The 13,027-nt window shown below is 41.5% G+C and overlaps 1 long non-coding RNA gene across 1 annotated transcript in view; it reads left to right on the plus strand.

The window, feature by feature from the left end:
- The first annotated feature begins 1,950 nt into the window (after positions 1–1,950).
- Positions 1,951–13,027, plus strand: part of LOC134738611 (uncharacterized) — an 85,531-nt gene continuing 74,454 nt past the window's right edge. Inside the window, exon 1 of the long non-coding RNA XR_010124474.1 lies at positions 1,951–2,083. This is a non-coding gene — a long non-coding RNA (uncharacterized LOC134738611). The remainder of the gene's footprint in view (positions 2,084–13,027) is intronic.

Below are 13,027 nucleotides of genomic sequence, written 5' to 3' on the forward strand. Positions count from 1 at the left end.
CAACTATTGAATTGTAGATTGGACTTGACAGTCCTAAAGTCCCTTCCAAACCTGTGATTCAGTATCATTAGCCTAAAAATACTAAAGCTAGCATATAATCCCTGGACATGGAAGCCAGGCTGAGAGAGCAGAAGTGTGGAATATGGATTCTGAACCAGAGGGAACCCTTCAATTCACATAATCTCAGAACATCATAGCCAGAGGGGGCCTTGGCTCAGGTCCCTGGGTCAACTGTCTAACTCCCCTCCCAACAATTACCATTGTGCTAATTAGGACAGCCCCAGCAATCTGAAAAAGAAGAAGTTCAAGGACTGTTCTGGCTCTGAAAATCTGGAAAAAGGTGCATCTTGATGGCTCCTGGAGTAGACCAGTCTGGGAGGAGGTTCTAGGAGGGACTCTTACAGAGACCAGCTGGACTACAGCTTCTCTTGACACCAAAGACACTTGACCTCAAATTTAGCTTGGTCACTTAACAAGGCTATTGGGAGAAACAATTCTCTTCAAAACTTAACCAGTGAAACACATGTACATGGTATCAACTGGTGAGCAATGGGCCAAACCAACCCCTGCTACTGATTCTTGGAGCAGAGGCAAAATGGGCAGGGCATGGACTGATACACTTTAGAGTTGCACAGCTTTGAGTTAAAATTTTGGTTCTGTCACTGTCTTTTTTTTTTTTTTTCAGAGACAGGGTCCTTCTCTGTCACCCAAGCTGGAGTGCAATGGTGCATTCATAGCTCACTGCATCCTTCAACTCCTGGACTCAAGTGATCTTCCTGCATCAGCCTCCCAAGTAGCTAGGATTACAGGCATCTGCCACCACACCTGGCTAATTTTTTAATTGTTATTTTTTGTAGAGATGGGGCCTTGGTGTTTCTCAGGCTGGTCTCAAATTTCTGGTCTCAACCAATCCTCCTGCCTGGCCTCCCAAAATGCTGGGATTACAGGTGTGAGCCACTGTGTTCAGCCTCTGACACTGTCTTGTAAAGTGACTCTGCAAATTAGTCACCTGTCTTTCCCTGTTTTCTTATCTATAATTTGGGAAATATGTAGGCACCCCTCTAAGAGAAATGAGTAAAATAACGTATATATATTCACAGGGTACAAAATAGGTGTTTAATAAATCCCAATTTGTTGACCAAGTGCTGTGGCTCACGCCTGTAATCCCACCACTTTGGGAGTCCAAAGCGGGTAAATCACTTGAGGTCAGGAGTTTGAGACCAGCCTGGCCAACATGACAAAACCCCGTCTCTACTTAAAATACAAAAATTAGCTGGGTGTGGTGGTGCATGCCTATAATCCCAGCTACTCAGGAGGCTGAGGCATGAGAATCTTTGAATCTGAGAGGGTGGAGGTTGCAGTGAGCCGAGATTGCACCACTGTGCTCCAGCCTGGGTGAGAGTGAGACTCTGTCTCAAAAAAAAAAAAAAGAAAAAAAAAAACCCAATTGGCTGCTCCCATCCCAGATAGTAACAGCATGTCCAATTACTAAAATATAAATGTTGTATAACATTTAAAGATACATGAAAACGCTAAGAAAAAGAAATTTAAGAAATTGCCTACTGTTTTCTTAGACTATTTGAGTGAGACCAAAGGGCTAACATTTATTATCCACCATTCAGTACAATTTGAAACAAAACAATGGGAGCCTGTGGGTCATTAATTTGGCTCAAGGGGTTATCGTGCCCAAGTCTAACCCAGTGTTCTTCACAGCTTTGCCCAACACTGGGTTTTCCCCTGCACTCTCCACCCCACACCCCCTGTCAACATGACTGATGAATTCAATATCCCCCTCTTTCCAGCTGACGAGTCATTGAGCTGACTCCAATCAGCAGGATCCCCTGGTCGCCTGACTCAGGCCTCCCCAATCAGAGGTAGAGTCTGCGGTGGACAGACAGACAGGTCTGGAGAGGCTGGTAAGTAAGAACTCCCCGAGTGCCTCTGCCAAGAACTGATTTGATGAGGCTGCCATTCACTCCGTCGGGCTGCGTGTGGGATTCATCAGGACCCAGCCTCGATCTCTTTCACCCCCATCAATGTGTCCTAAGGATTTTTCTTTAAACCTGATTGCTTGGAAGGCATTGTAAGTCCACTGCTTTGTGATTCATCAATCCATGACAGCTCATTATTCCAGAAGCATTTAGGCCCGAACCAGGAGAGAGGGAAAGGTTTCTTGGTGCCCTAACGGGACAAAGTTTCACTGGCTTATTGATTCATGCGACAAATATTTACTCAGCCTGCTATTTAACTATGGAGATGAACTAGGAGGTGGATATTTGCTGGTGGGCCTCACTATAAAGAAATCCCACTCAACAAAGTGGAGTCCAGAAATTCTGACTTAAGTATTGTTAATATTGAACTTCTGAGAAAAGCATTTTGTATACATCACCTGACTGACTCTATGATGTCTCTGTATGTAATACAGTATCTTTATTTTACACATGAGAAAACAGAGGCTCACAGGGGCTCAGTGGCTTATTCAAGTTCCATAGCTAGAAGGCAGCAGAAATGGGATTCAACCTGTCTGACTCCAAATCCCATGCACTTAACCATTTTTTACTGCATTGCTTGTTCCCACATTTTTTTTTAGTTGTTGATAGGTTAAAAGGAAAACAAAGCTGTTTATGGAAGCATTTGAAAAATATAATACTCTCAATTGTAAGAGAATACTGTAGTATTGAGTTATCTGGAATTGAACGGGATGTAACATTCAATGGACAATGGAACATTTGGTGGCCTGACCTCTCTTCCAAGTTCAGGAGGCCTCTCAAGTTTCAGTCATCAAGGCTCCCTTGGAGCCCTGGGATTCTGAACTATTTCCTTATGTACTTCTCCTGGGCTGAGGCTCCTGAGTGTGGCTGAACCTGGTGGCACTCTTCTGCCACATAGAGATGAGGTCAACCTGGACACTGCCCTGGGGTTTTAATCTAAATAACCACTGGATTAGGCTGCATTCAAGCTGGCAAAAATGTTTATTTCTTATATCTACTTGAAGTAAGCTTCCTTTCCAACAGCCCCCACTAAAAGAGAAGGGATAGAGGGCTTGTCTGTGTTCAGAGAAATCTCTCTTGTATTCATTAGCTATTGGTAATAGAGGCTGAGTTTTTCAGATTCAAAAGACATGGAGATAGGATATTAAGAGACAATATGGAGTAGCAGAAAATGTATTGAGCTGGGAGTCTTACTCTAGGTCAGAGTCCCTTGTATTCAATACTTCACTCACTGTGTCATTTTGGGCAAGTTGCTTAACTTCTCTGTTTTCATTTTTACATCTACAAAATGGAGATGATAGTACTTTTTTATCTTACAGACTTATTGTGCAGGTCATATAATAATTTTATTCATTCATTCATTCAGTAATTGCTAGAAACTTGATATAATGATGAATAAGACAGTCATAGTCTATGCTCATGAAGCTTACAGTGTAGTGGGAGAGTAGACATAAATCAATCTTGATGGAGAGGTAGCTGTTTAAACGAAAGTTATGAAAAATATTATAAGAAAGGAATATAGGGTGCTGTGAGGGCCTATGGCTGAAAGTGTCATTGAAAATGAAACTAGAGGGATGAGTCATAGGTGGTGGAATTAAAGGGGAAAGGAAGGGCATTTTGCTTAAGTAAAGCAGCATGCATGAAGTTGCAATGGAGTTTTGCACAAACCAAGAATGGAGAGAAAGTCGATACGTAAGGTGACCATATGGTCCTGTTTTCTGTGGATAGTCCCTTTGTAAACCCAGTGTATTCATTAACAGAGCTTTTTTGCACTCCCTAAAGCATCTCTACTGGATGGAGAAATAATACAGTTGTCTTATTAATATGGCTGGTGTGTAGTGAGCAAAGTAGGATGTTAGGCTAAACAGGTTCACTTAGATAGACCCAAGCTTTGTAGATCATATTAAGGAGTTTGGTCTTTACTTCAAGAGCAGTAGGCACCAATTGGAGGGTAAAAAATAGATCAGAATACTAGTTAACATTTATTTAGTATTGCTACATGCCTGTATTATGAAATATGCTTTAGAACAGAGAGGTGCCATTGCAATCTCCATTTTATATACGAGGAAACTGAGCCTTGTACAGATCAAGGGACTTGCCCAGGGCCACATGACGGTTAGTGGCAGAGTGCTGATTTAAAAAGCCAGATGTCATTCCCAAGACTAGGTATTTAATCTCTCTGACACTGACTCCCAGTGTGGAAGCCTTTAGCTATAAATGCATTCTGTTCAAAAGCTACTTCTTTTCTGAGCACTTAGCCAACTTTCATATAGGCATGTTGAAGTAAATTGAAGCCTTCACGGCAACATCTCCCTACTCTATGAAACAGTAGAACTGAGTGCTAGAAGGGACGTCAAAATAGCAGCAATGAAACCCACTGTGGCATCAGTATTTAGGATTTAGGCCCTGGTCCTGCCAGCTGTGACCTGAGTAAAGCCACTTCACTTCTCAGAGTCCATTTGACAACTCTCTAACAGGACAAACCTAATCCTTTACCAGGAAGAACACACCAAATGTGAAAGGGCCCTGCAAACTGGAAAATGCAATAGTGATAATAACAAACAAACCCAAGAAAAACCTTTGTTAGGAGCTTTCTTCTTACCAAAGGACTGTGTTAAGTGATTTATGGAAATTTTTTTCCATTTAACCTTCAAAATTACCCCACAAAATAGGCACTAATATCATCACCATTTAACACATGTGTAATCTGAGGCCTAGAGAATTAAGTAACTTTTTATTTATTTATTTATTTTTTTGTAGAGGTGGGGGTCTTGCTATGTCGTTTAGTCTGGTCTTGAACTCCTGGCCTCAAGTAGTCCTCCCACCACAGTCTCCCAAAACATTGGGATTATAAGCATGAGCCACTGCACCTGAAAATAATTAAGTGACTTGTCAAAGGTCACAGGGTTGGTACTAAGAGCCACCAAGCCAGGGTTCTTTGCCATTATATAAGTTATGAAACAGTTTTATGAAAAGTACTGTAAGAAAGGAATATAGGGTGATGTGAGGGCCTATGCCTGAAAGTGTCATTGAAAGTGAAATGGGATGAGTCATAGGTGGTGGAATTAAAGGGGAGAGGAAGGACATCTTGCTTAAGTAAAGCAGCATGCATGAAGTTGCAAAGGAGTTTTGCACAAACCAAGAATGGAGAGAAGGTCTATGTATAAGGTGGTCATATGAACAGGATATACCCTGTTTTCTGGGGATAGTCCCATTTAAACCCAGAGTCCTTATTAATAGGGCTATTTTGCACTCCCTAAAGCATCTCTACTGGATGGAAAAATAATATAGTCATCTCATTAATGTGGCTGGTGTGTAGTGAGCAAAGTAGAATATTAGGCTACAAGCTTTGTCCAAAGAGGACAACATACCACAAAAGGCTCTGAACCATTTTTCCCGAGAGCTTAAGAGCCCCAAGGATGAGGATGTTCAAGAAGAGAAGAAGTGGAAGGCAGAGAGGCACTGGCTTATGGGAGTCTGTCCAGGAAGAGAAAGTGACCTCAGGTTAAGGGTCACTCACAGGGTGTTGAGGGAGTCCTGAGATGGCCAGGAAGGGCCAGAGAGGAATCGATGATGAGAAGTAAATTTGTTAGGACACAAATGAAGGGTTTTGTTTGGAAGATAGATCTCTTTTTTGCTCTGAATAGCATAGTAAATGAGAATATGACTACCATTTTGGTGAGTTCTCAAGTGGATTATATTGAGGATGGTACAACATTGCTATGTGTTTTCTCTCATCAATCAATCAACAAATGCTGCACAAACCAAGACTCAACTAATGTGATAAGTGCCATATTTTGAGAATTTATTGCCTGTCAACTGTCATTCCATATTTTTTATACATATTACTCCATTAAACCTTTAAATCAGGCCCTGTTTTACAAGTGAAGAAACAGCATAGGAAGTGAAATTCTAAGCCGAAGTTCCCATAGCTGGTAAATGGGTTTGAATCAAAGTTGTTCCACCTCAGAGTTTGCATTCTCAATCACTGGACAAGGTCACCTTCACTGACATATACCAAGTAGAGTGGTCTCAACTCATATTTATAAAATGCCTGCTCTGTCCTGGGCCCTATGAGTTGCTTTTATATAACTTTATTTAATTTGGCTTTGCCATATAACCCTGGACATGGCACTTAACACTTTTGGTCTATTTCCTCATCTGTAAAATGAGCATAGTAATATTACTTACCGCAGAGGACCGATAAGAGAATTAAGTGAGATAAGCAATGCAAAGCACTTAGTAGAGAGCCTGGCAAGCAGAAAGCACTGGAAAAGTGTTTGCCAAATCAATATTCTGGACAACTGCCTTGTTCTATAGTTACTTTATCTATTATTCTAATTTTAGCCTGGAGCTGAGAGCCATAAAGAAGGCAGAAGACACTATTTGCTTGCCTCTGGATGATGCAGAAGAGCGACTCTTAGCATCATAGCTACTATTGCTTCTTCTTCCTGATCCTCTGCTGCCTCCTCTTCCTTCTTCATATACAGTAAACTGCACATATTGAAAGCATACAATATGATACATGTATATATACACCTATGAAACTATCAAAAATAATTAAAATAGTGAGCATATCCATCACTCCCATATGCTTCCCTGTACCCCTTGATGGTCCTCTCCTGTCCTTCTCTACTTGCTTCCTCCAACCTCATTCCCATCCCCATCCACATCCCCATTTTCATCTCCATTCCCATCCCCATCCACATTCCCACCCCATCCCCATCCCCATTTCCACCCCATCCCCTTCCCCACTTGCATCTCCATTTGCATCCCCACTCCCATTCCCATCTCCATCCCCATCCCCTTCCCCAGCCCATCCTCATTCCCATTCCCATCCCCACTCCCATTCTCATCTCCACTCCCATTCCCATCTCCATCCCCATCCCCTTCCCCAGCCCATCCTCATTCCCATTCCCATCCCCACTCCCATTCACATCTCCATCCCCATCCTCTTCCCCAGCCCATCCTCATTCCCATTCCCATCCCCACTCCCATTCTCATCTCCACTCCCATTCCCATCTCCATCCCCATCCCCTTCCCCAGCCCATCCTCATTTTCATCCCCATCCCTGTCCCCAAATCCATCTCCATCTTCATCCCCATCCCCATCCCCATCTCCATCTTCAGGCAACCATGGATCTGCCTTCTGTTACTGTAGATTATTTTGTATTTCTAGCATTTTACATAAACAAAACCAAACAGTAAATATTCTTTTTAAATTCTGCTCTTTTTAATCAGCGTAATTATTTTGAGGTTTACCATATTATTCTATGTATGAATAGTTCATTCTTTTTATTGCAATACTATTTCATTCACAAATCCATTTACCTGCTGATGAACATTTTGGTTGTTTCTAAATTTTAGACATTACAAATAAAGCTGTTAGGGACAATAGTGTTTGTATGGACATATGCTTTCAGTTCTCTTCGTTAAATCCCTAGGAGTAGAATCGCTGGGCCACATGACAGAGGTGTGTTTAACTTTACAAAGATGTCAAACTGTTTTCCAAACTGATAGTAACATTTTATACTTCTCCCAACAATGTGTGAGAGCTCTACTTGCTCCGTATTTTCTCCGGCACTTGGTATGTTAGTCTTTAAACATTTAGATATTCTAGTAGATGATTAGCATATCTTACTGTGCTTTCATTTGCATTTTCCTAATGACTAATGATGTCGAGCATCTTTGCATGTGCTTATTTGCCATTTGTATATCTTGTTTTTGGTAGAGTGTTCAAATATAATTTTCTTTTTAAAAAATGAATGATTTTAATTTTTGTTTTTTTATTTTTTATTTTTTGAGACAGGGTCTTTCTCTGTCACCCAGGCTAGAGTGCAATGGTGTGGTCGTGGCTCACTGCAGCCTCAACCTGGGATCAAGCCATCCTCCCACTTTCACCTCCCAAGTACCTGGGACTACAGGCACATGCCACCACGCTGGCTAATTTTTGTATTTTATTTTATTTTTTTTGTAGAGGCAAGGTTTTGCCATGTTGCCCGGGCTGGTTCGAATCTTGGGCTCACCCACTTCGGCCTTCCAAAGTGCTGAGATTACAGGTGTGAGTCACCACACCTGGCCTGGTTTGATTTTTCTCATTACTGAGTTTTGAGAATTCTTTATAAATTATGAAAATATTTTATCTTAGTCTGTGATTTATTTTTCCATTCTCTAAATGGTCTTCTCACATAACTTAGTGATGATTCATTCATTTTTTTTCTTTTTTTTAGTTTTTTCTTCTATGTTTTGTTTTGAATAATCTGCATATTCACTGTCTTTTTCAGGGTTGGATTTGCCATTAAACCATACAGTTCGTTTTTCAGCTCGGATGTTGTAATTCAATTTGGATCTTTTTACATCTTTCATGTCTTTACTTAATATGTTTGACCTTTCCTCTGGCTTCTTGAGCGTACAAAATACCCTTTCAATAGCTGTTTTAATGCCCTCGTCTGTTTATTCTATCATCTGGGTTACTGTCATTTGATTGATTTTTTTTCTCATAATAGATTGAGGTCCCTTCCTCCTGTCTCAGGTAGTTTTCTTTACATGCACATGCTGCTTGTAAAGAAAAATTAAATTGTAGAGAATTTCATCACAAAAAAGTTGTTATTTGTTTATGTTCTCCCATGTTGGCAACATTTTATATAGGCTGTTCTCATGGCCTAAGATGCAGTATCAGCTGAATACTTAAGGGGAACTGTCAGCACATCTCAGGAGTTCCCTCTCTCATTGGCCTTTCTTTCTAAAATACTACCCCTCGAACCCTAGTCACCTTGGTCTCCCTAGACTATCAGCTTTCTCTCCTCAAATCAGGGCGTCCACCCAGCCTCCATCTGGGTGCCGCATCCTATGCTATGGCCTAGAAATTCACTCAAGGCTGTAAGCTGGGGCAATCATAAGACGTACCTTCTTTTCCTGTTGCTATAGTTTGGATATTTACCCCACCCAAATCTCATATTGAAATGTAATCCCCAATGTTGGAGGTGAGGCCTGGTGGGAGTGATTTGATCTTGGGGGCAGATTTTTCATGGATGGTTTAGCATCATCCCCTTGATGCTGTCCTCATGATAGTGAGTGAGTTCTCATGAGGTCTGGTCACTTAGAAGTGTGTGGCACCTTCCCCTCCACTCTCTCTCTTGCTCCTCCTCCTGCCAGGTAGTGGGCCTGCTCACCCTTTGGTTTCCACTGTGATTGGAAGCTTCCCAAGGCCTCCTCAGAAGCAGATGCTGCTATGCTTCCTGTACAGCCTGCAGAATCATGAACCAATTAAACCTCTCTTCATATAAATTACCTAATCTCAGGTATTTCTTTATATCAGTGCAAGAACAGCCTAATATAGCTGTCTTGCAAGAATCGTTGTCCTACATTACCTAAGCGTCCAATGTCTTGAGAACCATTGTTTTTGTTGTTGTTGTTGTTGTTTGATTTTTCAGTTGTTTCAGTAGGAGAAAAAAGCTGGTCCCTCTTCCTCCATTTTGGCCAGAAGTAGATATCTCCATAGTTTCTTTAGGACTCTTTTAGTCCTTTGTCAAACCTCTTATTTTTACAGATTAGGAAACTGAGGAACTATACATCTATTATCTATAGTAGATAATTTGGGATTTAAGGGGCAAAACATGCAATATTTGGTATTGAGGTTGGGGGGTGAATGTCACTAAGGCTGAAGGGGTAGGAAGAAGACAGAGAGTAAAGAATGTTGAATGCCATGTAAGTAGAAGGGATTTTATTTTGTGGTTGGTGAAGGAGGAACTGAGGAAGCATTTTAAGTCTAGAAACAGCAGAATAAGACTTAATGGCCTAATTAATATTAACACATCCTTTTTTAAATGCAGTTGAACTGTAGTTACCTCTGATACTAGAAGGGAATTGATAGAGTGAGGAGCTGTGTTTGCTGAGCTCTGGACCATATTCTGATCCTATCTGTGTGACTCTGAGCATATCAGTTTATCACTCTTAGGCCTCAGTTTCCATGTCTGTGAAAAATTAATTGATAAAACTGAGGGTCAATGAGGTTGTTTTGAATGTGGTAACAGAACAAGTAAGGAGCAGCACCGAGGCTCCAAATCAGCTCTCAGATAGTTTTCCATGCCTATGATCCTTGAAAGCAGGATTTCATCCAAGAGAGGTAGTAATGACTGGTTGAGGCAAATAGCCACAGGGCCATAAAGATATACATAGCGGTGGTGAAGAAGTCTCCTCTGCCCACCAGCACTCCTTGACCCAGCTGTTATATCCCAACCTGACATGATTTTCTGACAATGAATGTTGAAAGCTGTTGAATGTCAAAGAGTTACACTTAACCAGCTGTCTGCAAATAAAGAATCAGAGCTCGACTGTGGTGTGCAAAGGTTTATGGTCATATGTTTTAACATAATGTTTTGGGAAAAATTAAATTGTAAAGAACTTCAATACACACACAAAAGCTTTTATTTGTTTATGTTCTCCCATGTTGGCAAGATTTTGTATAGGCCATTCTCATGGCCTAATTTGCATATCCAGTATCCACAGTATTCCTTATATGTCTGATTGGAGAACACGCACTCTTCCTTCAATTCTCAGATCAGATACTATTAAACTTTTCCTGACTTCCCCAGGCAGATTATGTATTTTTTTCCTTTCTTGATTCCTCTGCATTTTGCAAATATTGTCATTTTCATAATTGACTGTTTTTTTTTCATTCTGTTTGTCTGTGTCACCCACCAGACTGTGAACTCTGTAATGATAGCTATTCCTCATTTGTTCACTGTAGTATCCCTAGAACCTAGGACAATTCCTAGAACTGTTAATGCTCAATAAATATTTTTAGATAAATGAATGAATGAATGGACATTAGTAATAGAAGGTGAAGTGATATATGTAAGATCCCTGCACATGGGCGTTCCCCTTTTCTCATTTGCCTCCCTTGTGCCAGCCTGAGCTTTCATGGGGTATATAGGATGTCTTGCTTATTTCTACATATTTACCTTGATAGGTTGTTGCAGAACATAGCAAGGGCTCATCAGATGCTGAATGAACAAACACACCAGACTGCAGCCTTAGTTGCTTATCTGTTGCATGAAATAGTTGAATTAAATTTCATAGTCACTCAACCAGTATCTCCTGAACCTCTACCATGTGTCAAGCGCTGAGCCAGGCCTGGGACAGAGGCTCACGCCTGTAATCCCAGCACTTTGGAAGGCTGAGGTGGGCGGATCACCTGAGGTTAGGAGTTCGAGACCAGCCTGGCCAACATGGCGAAACCCTGTCTCTATTTAAAATAAAATATTAGCCGGGCATGGTGGTATGCATCTGTACTTCCACCTACTCAGAAGGCTGAGGCAGGAGAATCACTTGAACCCAGAAGGCAGAGATTACAGTGAGCTGAGATTGTGCCATTGCACTCCAGCCTGGGGAAAAAAGAGCGAAACTCTGTCTCAAAACAAAACAAAACAAAAAACACTGAGCCTGCATCAATCATGGACAGTGGCATTAAGACTACAGACTAGTAGAATTGAAACAGGGACTATAATGCAAGGTAAAAAATGAGGGGTCACATGTTGAGATGCAGCTGAGACTGACAAGGAGTGAATGATGGGCAGGTTTCATGGTGCAGCTACAATTATGGAAAAAAAAAAAAAAGGTTCGAATATCAACTCCTCTACACCACTCAGCCAGAAGTAACCTTTTTTCATTCAAAACACTAATAGGCCTCTCTCTGAATCCCTTTTAGAATACCAATCCCTTTCTTGGAGGTTGTGATGTTTTATGTGTCAACTTGACCAGGCCAGATATTTGGACAGACATTGTGCTGGGTGTGTCTGTGAGGGTGTTTCTGGATGAAATTAACATTAGAATTGGTAGCCTGAGTAAAGTGGATGGCCCTCCCTAATGCAGACAGAACACATCCAATCAATTGAAGACCTGAACAGAACAGAAAGGCTGAGTGAGGGAACGCCTCCTGCCTGGCACTTGAGCTGAGACACTGATCTTTTCCTGCCTTCAGGCTCCAGCTGAAAAACTGGCTCTTCAGCTCTTGAGTCGTGAGTTGGCTTTCAGACTGGAACTTACGCCATTCACTCTCCTAGTTCTCAGGCCCTCAGACTCAGACTAGAACCACACTATTGACTTTCCTGGGAATCCAGCTCACTGACTTCAGATCTTGGGGCTTCTTGGCTTTCAAATCATGTGAGCCAATTTGTTATAAGTCTCTTTATACACTCATACAACTGTCTATCTGTTTATCTATTATCTATCTGTCCATCCATCTATCTCCTATTGGTTTTGCTTCTTTGGAGAACCCAGACTAATATAGATGATAAAAAACAAAACAAACAAACAAACAAAAACTTACACTTTCTTTTTTTTTTTTTTTTTTGAGATGGAGTCTCGCTCTGTCACCCAGGCTGGAGTGCAGTGGCATGATCTCGGCTCGCTGCAAAATCCACCTCCTGGGTTCATGCCATTCTTCTGCCTCAGCCTCCCAGGTAGCTGGGACTACAGGTGCCCGCCACCATGCCCGGCTAATTTTTTTGTATTTTTAGTACAGACAGGATTTCACCGCGTTAGCCAGGATGGTCTCGATCTCCTGACCTCGTGATCTGCCCGCCTCAGCCTCCCAAAGTGCTGGGATTACAGGCATGACCCACCATGCCCAGCAACTTACCCTTTCTTGAGCTAAAACATGACAGGTACTGGGCTAGGTGATTTATAGCCATAACCTTATTTAGTCCACATAACACTCCTCTGAGGGTGGATGTAATTTCCAGCTTATAGATGAAAACTTTGAGGCTCAGAGGAGAGGTGCACCATTCCCAAGGTCACACAACAAGCAAATGACTAGTTAGGTTAAAACCCTGTTTCCTCTAGTTCAATACTCCATGCTATTTCTCCTCTACTCAACCACATCCTTCTGTGCATGTTTTGTTTCTCGATTAGGCAGTAAGTTATCTATGGGCAAAAATTAAGCATAATAATTATTATTTTTTTCTATTTGTTCACTTTTAATTCTTGTGCCGATCATGGTATTTGGCACATGAAGGTGAGGAGGGGGCGGTGGCC

The sequence above is a fragment of the Pongo pygmaeus genome, chromosome 1 (genome assembly GCF_028885625.2).
Source record: "Pongo pygmaeus isolate AG05252 chromosome 1, NHGRI_mPonPyg2-v2.0_pri, whole genome shotgun sequence".
In the NCBI taxonomy this organism is placed as follows: domain Eukaryota; kingdom Metazoa; phylum Chordata; class Mammalia; order Primates; family Hominidae; genus Pongo; species Pongo pygmaeus.